Source organism: Ovis canadensis, chromosome 13, assembly GCF_042477335.2.
Source record: "Ovis canadensis isolate MfBH-ARS-UI-01 breed Bighorn chromosome 13, ARS-UI_OviCan_v2, whole genome shotgun sequence".
NCBI lineage: Eukaryota > Metazoa > Chordata > Mammalia > Artiodactyla > Bovidae > Ovis > Ovis canadensis.
In genome coordinates, this window is record NC_091257.1 from 58,654,392 (window position 1) to 58,665,038 (window position 10,647).

Genomic DNA, 10,647 nt, shown 5'->3' on the forward strand with positions numbered 1-10,647 from the left:
ATATATATAAGACCTGGGTTCGATCCCTTGTCAGGAAGATCCCCCTAGAGGAGGAGGGCATGGCAACCCATTCCAGCACTCCAATATTCTTGCCTGGAGAATCCCATGGACAGAGGAGTCTGGTGGACTATCGTGCATAAGGTCACAAAGAGCTGGACACGACTGAGCACAACACAGCACGCTTTTTCAGATTCTGTTATAATAGAGGTTACTGCAAGGTACTGCCTATAGTTCCCTCCGCTATACAGTTAGGTCCTTGTTGTTTGCCTATTTGATGAATAGCAGTGTGAATCTGTTAATCCTAGTTTCCTAATTTATCCACACCCCCACTCTGGCCTCTTGTCCTGTTTGGGAACTGAGTGTTGGAGTGGAAGCCCCCAGACCTGGTTCAAAGCTGAGTGTGAGGTGGGGGGACTGGGGTACTCCTGCCAGAAAGCATCCATGCATGCCCCTCTCTAAGAACTGTCAGCAGGGCCACTTGCTCTGTGAGGTCACCAGCTGCCCAGCATTCAAAACGCACAAGTTGACAGCTGGCACTGCACCTGGCTTCACCTCCACTGTGAAAACACTGGAATGGGCTCAGGTTTCAGCCCATGCAAGTGTGCATGCCCACAAAGCCCACTGCTTCTGCTGGGGGCAGACCTGCCTCAGCTGTGGGGACATCCACCTGCTTAGCGGTTCCCAGGCACCAGGCTCATGAAGCTGCAGGTGTGCATCTACCCAGATGGTACACTCGCAGGGCTGTGGGGGTGCCGGGAATTTCTCAGGTTTCAGCCCCACCTCTGGGAGTGGCTGCTCCCTGGGGCTTCTGTGCTCACAGAGCTCTTAGCAGCGGAGCCCAGCTCCCTAGCTGCGGCCACAACCCTCCCTTGCCCACCCTTTGACAGTGGGGCTCTGAGGGCAGGCCCAGGCTCTGTCCTGCACGCACCCCCAGGTGAGGCCCCAGCCACACTCCAGTCTCTTTCTGGGGGGCTGTCTCCTCATGGGCAAGGAGCATCCTCTCCCTAGTCTGTCTGCTGCAGTTCCAGCACCCAGCCTCTGCACGCACTAGCAGGCAGATGCAGGGACAGTCTGTCGGTCTCTCTCTGCCCTGCCCGCTGCAAGCCAACAGCTCCACACCCTTCTCGGTCTCAGAAGCTCCTTACCTGTCCCAGAAGCCCACCCAGCCTGTGAAGGAGGCTCCGAGGGTGAGGGACCCTTTCCTCTTTCATAGTTCCCTCCCTGGGGTGCAGATCACTTGCCCACTCCAGTTATATTCTTTTCCTCCTACCTGGTTCCACAGCAATTTTCTTGTAGCTTTGGTTGTACGAGATCTTCTGCAGCATTTTTTTGGTCCTCTGTGAGAACTCTTGGACACGTGGATGTGGATGTCTTTTTGATGTATTCATGGGAAGGTGGGATCTACTCTGCCATCTTGACCTCCATCTTCGAAAAGTCTTGCTTTCTGCACAGTTGGATGTCCAAGGCGTAACAGTTGAGTACTGTCCCACTGTGGAATTAGGCATGCCTCCTGCTAGAGCACAGTGATCTTAGCAATCAAGATCTGGTCCCTGCTTATTCTCAGACAGGTCATAATGTTTCACCTTTTCAAGAGACAGAGGTATAAAATGTCTTTTATTAAAAAGCTCATTACTTGATGTTGATATTTCCAGGTCATATTTACTGTTCTGGTATTTCCTTTAGTATTTTTTAAACTTTTGTTCTTTCTCTGTCGTATTATCTTTCCACATAAACTGACGCTTTTCTCTGTTGGCATTCTACATGTAGAATGCCACCCTTATTTCAGTCAGAGCAAACTGTTGAATTTCTGCAGGTCATGCAATACTGTTCTTGTTGCCTATGGTTCTCTGGGATCCTAACAAATCAGGGCTCTGGAGATAACTCTCATAGGCAGGGGGCAGAGAAGGGAGGGCTGGAGCAAATTCTTTACTTTCGTCTTGTAGCACCCGGCCAATTTCTTTACTGCAATCCACTGGGTGACAAAGAGTCGGACAAGACTGAGAGACTAAACTGAACTGAATTTCTCTACATTGTGTTAGTCTTATAGAAATATCAATTACAAATGTCTGCATTAAAATCTATATATGTTCTAAGTTGCTACGGGCATGTCTGACTCTTTGCGATCCCATGCACTAGAGCCCACCAAGCTCCTCTGTCCATGAGATTCTCCAGGCATGAATACTGGAGTGAGTTGCCATTTTCTTCTCCAAACACATAAGCTATGTCACGATTTTGTTGTTCAGTTGCTCAGTTGTCTCTGACTCTTTGTGACCCCATGGACTGCAGCACACCAGGCTTCCATGTCCATCACTGGCTCCCAAAGCTTCCTCAAACTCATGTCCACTGAATCAGTGGTGCCATCCAACCATCATGTCCTGTGTTGTCCCTTTCTTTTCCTTCCTTCAATCTTTCCCACCATTCAGTTCAGTTCAGTTCAGTCGCTCAGTCGTGTCCGACTCTTTGCGACCCCATGAATCACAGCACACCAGGCCTCCCTGTCCATCACCAACTCCCAGAGTTCACTCAGACTCACATCCATCGAGTCAGTGATGCCATCCAGCCATCTCATCTTCGGTTGTCCCCTTCTCCTCCTGCCCCCAATCCCTCCCAGCATCAGAGTCTTTTCCAATGAGTCAACTCTTCGCATCAGGTGGCCAAAGTACTCGAGTTTCAGCTTTAGCATCATTTCTTCCAAAGAAATCCCAGGGTTGATCTCCTTCAGAATGGACTGGTTGGATCTCCTTGCAGTCCAAGGGACTCTCAAGAGTCTTCTCCAACACCACAGCTCAAAAGCATCAATTCTTTGGCACTCAGCCTTCTTCACAGTCCAACTCTCACATCCATACATGACCACTGGGAAAACCATAGCCTTGACTAGATGAACTTAAGTCGGCAAAGTAACGTCTCTGCTTTCGAATATGCTATCTAAGCTGGTCATAACTTTTCTTCCAAGGAGTAAGCATCTTTTAATTTCATGGCTGCAATCACCATCTGCAGTGATTTTGGAGCCCCCCCCAAAAATAAAGTCTGACACTGTTTCCACTGTTTCCCCATCTATTTCCCATGAAGTGATTGGACCAGATGCCATGATCTTCGTTTTCTGAATGTTGAGCTTTAAGCCAACTTTTTCGCTCTCCTCTTTCACTTTCATCAAGAGGCTTTTTAGTATCTCTTCACTTTCTGCCATAAGGATGGTGTAATCTGCATATCTGAGGTTATCGATATTTCTCCTGGCAATCTTGATTCCAGCTTGTGCTTCTTCCAGTCCAGCGTTTCTCATGATGTATTCTGCATATAAGTTAAATAAGCAGCCATTAGGCTCTTTTATAATGAGTTGGCTCTACGCATCAGGTAGACAAAGTATTGGAGCGTTAGCTTCAGCATCAGTGCTTCCAAGGAATATTTCAGGACTGATTTCCTTTAGGATTGACTGGTTTGATCTCTTTGTAGTCCAAGGGACTCTCAAGAGTCTTCTCTGACACCAGAGTTCAAAAGCATCAATTTTTCAGTGCTCAGCCTTCTTTATAGTTCAACTCTCACATCCATACATGACTACTGGAAAAACCATAGGTTTGACTAGACATAACTTTGTTGGCAAAGTAATGTCTTAGTTTTTTGATATGCTGTCTAGGTTTGTCCTAGCTTTTCTTCCAAAGAGTAAGCATCTTTTAACTTCATGGCTGCAGTTACTATCTGCAGTGATTTGGGAGGCCGAGAAAATAAAGTCTGTCACTGTTTCCATTGTTTTCCCATCTATTTTCCATAAAGTGATGGGACTGGATGCCTTGGTCTTAGTTTTTTGAATGTTGAGTTTTAAGCCAGCCTTTTCACTCTCCTGTTTCACCTTCATCAAGAGGCTCTTTAGTTCCTCTTCTCTTTCTGTCATAAGGGTGGCATCATCTGCATATCTGAGGCATGTCATGATTTACTTATTTATTAACTACTACTGAACACATTTCTAAAAATGGACTTTCCAAGCCTCACTTACCTTATGTCTAAAATTGGGAAAATAATATGTAACTCCTAGGTCTCAGTTCAGTTCAGTTCAGTCGCTCAGTTGTGTCCAACTCTTTGTGACCCCATGAACCTCAGCACGTCAGGCCTCCCTGTCCATCATCAACTCCCAGAGTTTACCCAAACTCATGTCCATTGAGTCGGTGATGCCATCCAACCATCTCATCCTCTGTTTTCCACTTCTCCTTCAACCTTCAATCTTTCCCAGCATCAGGGTCTTTTCAAATGAGTCAGTTCTTCACATCAGGTGGCCAAAGTATTGGAGTTTCAGCTTTAGAAATATTTCCTGCCCTGTCTCTAAACAAAGGATGTCTTAATTCTCAGCAACTGCAGCCACCAGCTGAAGAAAATGAGCTGTGAGGCCTGAGGGAACTCAGGAAGGAAACAAAGAATACCTGCCATCTAACACACATCTAGCAGCCATGCTGTTCAAACTGTGGTGCTGGAGAAGACTCTTCACAGTCCCTTGGAGAACAAGGAGATCAAACTAGTCACTCTTAAAGGAAACCCACCCTGAATATTCATTGGAAGGACTGATGCTGAAGCTGAAGCTCCAGTATTTTGGCCACCTGATGCAAACAGCTGACTCATTGAAAAAGACCTTGATGATGAGAAAGATTGAGGGCAAGAGGAGAAGGGGGCAATAGAGGATGAGATAGTTGGATGGCATCACTGACTCAATGAACATGAATTTGAGCGAACTCTGGGAGATAGTGAAGGACAGGGAAGCCGGATGTGCTGTAGTCCATGGGGTCACTGGGAATGGGACACGACTTAGTGACTGTTAGCAGCCATGAGACTATATCTGTTCCTTAAGGTGAGCCTTGAGGAAACTCAGGATATAAAAACATAGGAAACTGGCCCCATGCAGCTGAGATGCATATCAAAAGAATGATTTCGGTGAGCTCAGACTCTTGCATCTTCCCATAAGTCGTGTGTGTATGTTAGTTGCTCAGTCATGTCCGACTCTTTCAGACCCCATGGACTGTAGCCCACCAGGCTCCTCTGTCCATGGAATTCTGCAGGCAAGAATACTGGAGTGGATGGCCATTTCCTACTCCATGGGATCTTTCTAACCCAGGGACTGAACCCAGGTCTCCTGCATTGCAGGCAGATTCTTTACTGTCTGAGCCACCAGGGAAGCCCTTCCATAAGAAGAAAGGCACTAAACTCTTTATCTTGGGATATCTGGTTTTCTTTAATTAACAATAATCATTTTACATTCAGACTACCTGTCCTCTGTTGCAAAACTCCTATATAACCAGGCTCTTTCCTTGGATTTTCGGAGCATTTCTCTCAGGGTTACTTGAGATGCTGCCTCCCAGGTTTGAGGTTGTATAAATTTCCACTGAATAAAATATAACTTTCAACTTTTAAGCTGTGAATAATTTTTTTGACAAGTAATTGAAAAAATTGTTTGAAGAAAGACACAAATATTGGAAGGACAACCATGTTCATGACTTACCATTAAGATGACAATACTAACCAAAGTGATCAACACACTCAATTGAATTTTCTATGTACCCCAAGGTCATGTTTTGCAGAAGTTGGAAAACTCACCCTAAAATTCATATGGGATCTCAAGACACCCTGAATATTGCTGACCAAAATTCTTGGCTTTCTCTGCCCACCAAAGCCAAATAAAAAATAAGGGGATAGAATTTGGAGGAAATAGAAAGGTGACCTACATTCTCAGCTGGCAGAGAGGGGAACACAGTAGACTCAAGCTGCAAGAACGGTGGCCCGCCCCCCATCCATGAGGAGTCTGGGCGCTTATATAAGCTGAGAGCTCACAGTCAGGAGTCAGTGAAGAGGAACTGAGGTGATAGGAGTCTCAGTAACCTGCTAATTGAGTCTGGCAGTTCGGTGGCTCTGCAGCCTCCTTTCTGATATATATCTATGAGGGGAAGGGTGTTGTAAGGGTAAACACCAGATACAGGATGAATTTACCAGAGTCAAAAGAAAATAGGTGTGACGTGTAGCATCTGCAAAGTTAGGGGGCAGAAAAGCAAACTCAGTTACAGAAATGCAGAGTTATGAGCAGTTAAATTACAAAAAAAAACAAAAAAAGCATTCTCACTGTTTTCTCTATATTCTTTGCTCTCAGGAAAGGGAAAGAAAAAAACTCATTCTTTTTCTTTTCCCCTTTTCACTGCAACTAAGGGAAATAATAATAATAACAAAAAACTCACTCTTTTTTTTTTTTTCCCTTTTCAATGCAACATGAGCAAACAAAGCAATCTTGAAAGAAATACATTTTGGAAAATAAAAAGTAAAGTAAAAAGAGAGAACAGATTTGGATTTGCCACAATTCCAGATTTTATAACTTACTCCAAGTGTGGAATGGAGTATTTCCTGCCATATCAATAAACAAGGATGTCACAGCCATCAGCTATTCCAGCCCTCCAAATATGAGTTTCTGAGCCCAGAGAACACCCAGGAAAAACAACGCCTGCTATCCAATGGCCGTTGAGTTGCTGGCTTCCTTGCAAGCACTGAGGGGCTCAGTGAAATGTGAAAAGATGCAGGACTCTGGCCCCATATAGCTAAGATACATACAAAAGAAATGATTTCAAGTGAGCCAAGACTCTTGCATCTTCCCATACATAGAAAATCACTTAATTCCTTAATTTGAGATATCTGAACTTCCTTAATTAATAATAATCTTTTGATGTTTGGACTACCTGCCCCTTCTTGCAAACTTCTATACAACCTGACTTCTCTCCCCAAACCCAGCCTTCATGGACCACTTCTCTCAGGGTTACTTGAGATACTGTATCCCAGGCTTGAAGTCCTAAAAATTACCAGTGAATAGAGCATAACTCTTACCCTTTAGGTTATGTATATATTTTCAGTAAACAAATGCTACTCTTATCAAAACAGTGTGAGTAATGGTATAAAGACAGATATAAAGACCACCGAAATAGAACAGAATACAAAAGTCAACTAAATGTAAGTAATGTTGTTTGACAAGGTTGCCAAGATCATTTATAGGAAAAGTGCAGTCTTTTTAATAAGCAATGCTGAGAAAACTATATATCAGTGTGCAAAGGAAAGAAGTTAGACCTCTCTAGATCTCTCTACCTTACACCACACACACACACACACACACATACAAACACACACACAGAAAATTCAAGCTGCATCAAAGACCTAAACACCAAGCATTCTGATGTATTCTCTCCCCACCATGTAGTAGTCACCTCTGTTTCTCTTCTGTTTCTCTTTGACTCCAGTTTTCTGCACAGCGTATCCCAAACTGAAGTAACTGTGTGGACAAAATGATGATAAGCTCCAGGTGACAGTGGTCCAGGTGCTTTGGTCATATTCCCCGGTTCCTGCTTCTGTTCCCTCCCCTTCACATCTCAGAACCACAACCTGTTAGTCTTCATCTTTGTATTCTTACACTTAATGGATCTCAGAGTTTTGAGTGAACTTGAAGACCAGTCAGTCACAAAATAAGTGTGATCAGATCACAACAGGAATAAAGTGTTACATCAGTAAACATCATTATTATAGAAGGAGCTGATAATAATGTATAAGAAATGCTCAGATTCTCACACAAGCATTCAAGGAACTCTTCTGAGGTAACGTGCATTTCTACATCTACTGGGTATTCATCCAACCCATCTTCAATGAGAACAAAGTCTTCATGTCCTGAAGTAAGTACATCTATTATTCTTGATCTGGTAACTAGAAAAGTCTTCTCACTACAGTGTTCATGATTTCCACCCACAAATTCAGATGAGTAAGAAGAAAACAGAGTTCTTTGATTTTCTTGTAATTGATTTTATTTGGGCTCTTTTGAAATTGATCTCTCTCAGAAAAGGTACCTGAAGAATATACTGTATTCTAGATAAAGAACCAAAATTAGGGGGTGCCCTGATCATCCGGGACTAGCTCTGAAGCCATGTTCGAGCTTCTGTGTCCTTGTCCCTTGAAGTAAGATGCTGCTTCAAGAGTTAATGATTGGGAAATGTGAAGATGTAGAAACAAAGAATAGCTATAGGACTAGCGAACTGGTAACAATTTAGACTATAATTCTTCCACACTACAGAATCAGGGAACTCACAGTTTCCTGATAGATACAGATAAAGGCCTGACACACATTCCTAAATTGTTTTTACAGGAAGCAGATCTCTTCCAGATGAAAACTTCTGACCAGAAGAACATATACCCTAGACTTTTATTTGTCCTCACTCAATCCCTAGAAGAGACTTGCCAGTATAGAGAGAAAAGCAAATATCTGCTCATCAAACAGCACACTGTCATGATTTTTTAAAAAATAAAATGATAGAGCCAGTGGTATTTGTCTCAAGAAAGTGGTCTCTTGCTTAATGAGGCATTTGTGGTGAGAGTGGGGTATTTCGTGTTCTGTAAGAACGGAACTAGATTGCACTTGAACTTGACAGAGGCTGGTGAGCAGGGAAGTGCTGGCCAATGCTTTGGAAGGTGAGGGAGAAGCTGGGAGCTGCAAGGGACAAGTGATGGGAAAGAGAGGGAGGATGTAGAGAGGAGAAAAGACTGTTGTCCTGGGAGGAATCTGTGGGAAAAGAACCAAGATATTTATGAGGTTTTAATTATGATGCTTGATGAAATTAGTAGCCCTGGAATTTTTAGTAAAATCCACTACCCTCACTAATGTGTCATGGAGTGGGTCCAGACTGAAGAACAAAAGCTATCTCAAATGTGGCCTCAGGATGAGTGAAGAAGTAAGCCGATGCTTTTTTGCTTCACTTATTACTCATATCACTCAGTACCATCCATCAAATCCTTAGAGTCCATTACAGAAATAGGCTCAAAGATGACTCAGCAATTTCCTCAGGTTCTGAAACTCTTGACTAGGTGCAAAGTGCAGGAGGGTTGTCAACGGAAAATTGATAACTTTGATAGCTGTTTGAGTTCTGAAGCAGAGCATGAAAGAAAGCCCAAGTCAAGAACAGTTCAGTTCAGTCACTCAGTTGTGTCCAACTCCTTGCGACCCCATGAACCGCAGCATGCCAGGCCTCCCTGTCCATCACCAACTCCCGGAGTTCACTCAGACTCACGTCCACCGAGTCAGTGATGCCATCCAGTCATCTCATCCCCTGTCATCCCCTTCTCCTCCTGCCCCGGATCCCTCCCAGCATCAGGATCTTTTCCAATGAGTCAACTCGTCGCATGAGGTGGCCAGACGTTTCAGCTTTAGCATCATTCCTTGCAAAGAAATCCCAGGGCTGATCTCCTTCAGAATGGACTGGTTGGATCTCCTTGCAGTCCAAGGGACTCTCAAGAGTCTTCTCCAACACCACAGTTCAAACGCATCAATTCTTTGGTGCTCAGCCTTCTTCACAGTCCAACTCTCACATCCATACGTGACTACTGGAAAAACCATAGCCTTGACTAGACGGACCTTAGTCGCAAAGTGATCTCGGCTTTTGAATATGCTATCTAGGTTGGTCATAACTTTTCTTCCAAGGAGTAAGCATCTTTTAATTTCATGGCTGCAATTACCATCTGCAGTGATTTTGGAGCCCCCCAAAATAGTCTGACACTGTTGCCACTGTTTCCCCATCTATTTCCATGAAGTGATGGGAACAGATGCCATGATCTTCGTTTTCTGAATGTTGAGCTTTAAGCCAACTTTTTCACTCTCCTCTTTCACTTTCATCAAGAACACTTATCTCAAAATTGGCCGAGTCCCCACAGAAATGCATTACCTCCATAACAGGAATGCATTGCCTCCAGAGGCAGCTGACTTGCTGTCCCTTAAATGTGACAGGGGACTCTTCCTGGACTGAAATTTTCTGTTCTGTGTCCCACTTGTCCACAGAGCTCACTGTTTGCCTTCATATTTGCTCAGTGAAATCTTTTCTAATCATCTTATAATAGTGCCCAACCCCCCAACTCCCAGCATGGCCTGTTCTCCTCCCTGCTTTCTTTTTCTTCCTTTCACAGTTAAGAGTTATGAAGAATCTAAGATTTTAACCTGATATGCAAGCCTAAAAATCACCTTGCCTTGGTTTCATGGATGCTTATAGAAGGTGGACTCTTTATCACCCAAAACAAATGCTGTAGCCAAAATAGGAGTGTCATTTTCCAGCTCTGTTGAGGCATAATTGACATATAACATTGTATAGGCTTAGTGCTTACAACCCCTAACAAAGGTCCATCTAGTCAAAGCAACAAAGGTCTGTCTAGTCAAAGCTATGGTTTTTCCAGTAGTCATGTGTGGATGTGAGAGTTGGACCATAAAGAAGGCTGAGCGCCAAAGAACTGATGCTTTTGAACTCCGGTGTTAGAGAAGACTCTTGAGAGCCCCTTGGACTGCCAGAAGACCAAACTAGTCAATCCTAAAGGAAATCAGTCCTGAATATTCATTGGAAGGACTGATGCTGAAGGTGAAATTCCAGTACTTTGGCTACCTGATGTGAAGAACTGACTCCTTGGAAAAGACCCTGATGCTGGGAAAGATTGAAAGCAGGAGGAGAAGGGGATGACAGAGGATGAGATGGTTGGATGGCATCACCGACTTGATGGATATGAGTTTGAGCAGGCTCTGGGAGTTGGTGATGGACAGGGAAGCCTGGCGTGCTGCAGTCCACGGGGTTGCAAAGAATTAACACAACTGAACTGAACTGAGGTTTTATAATG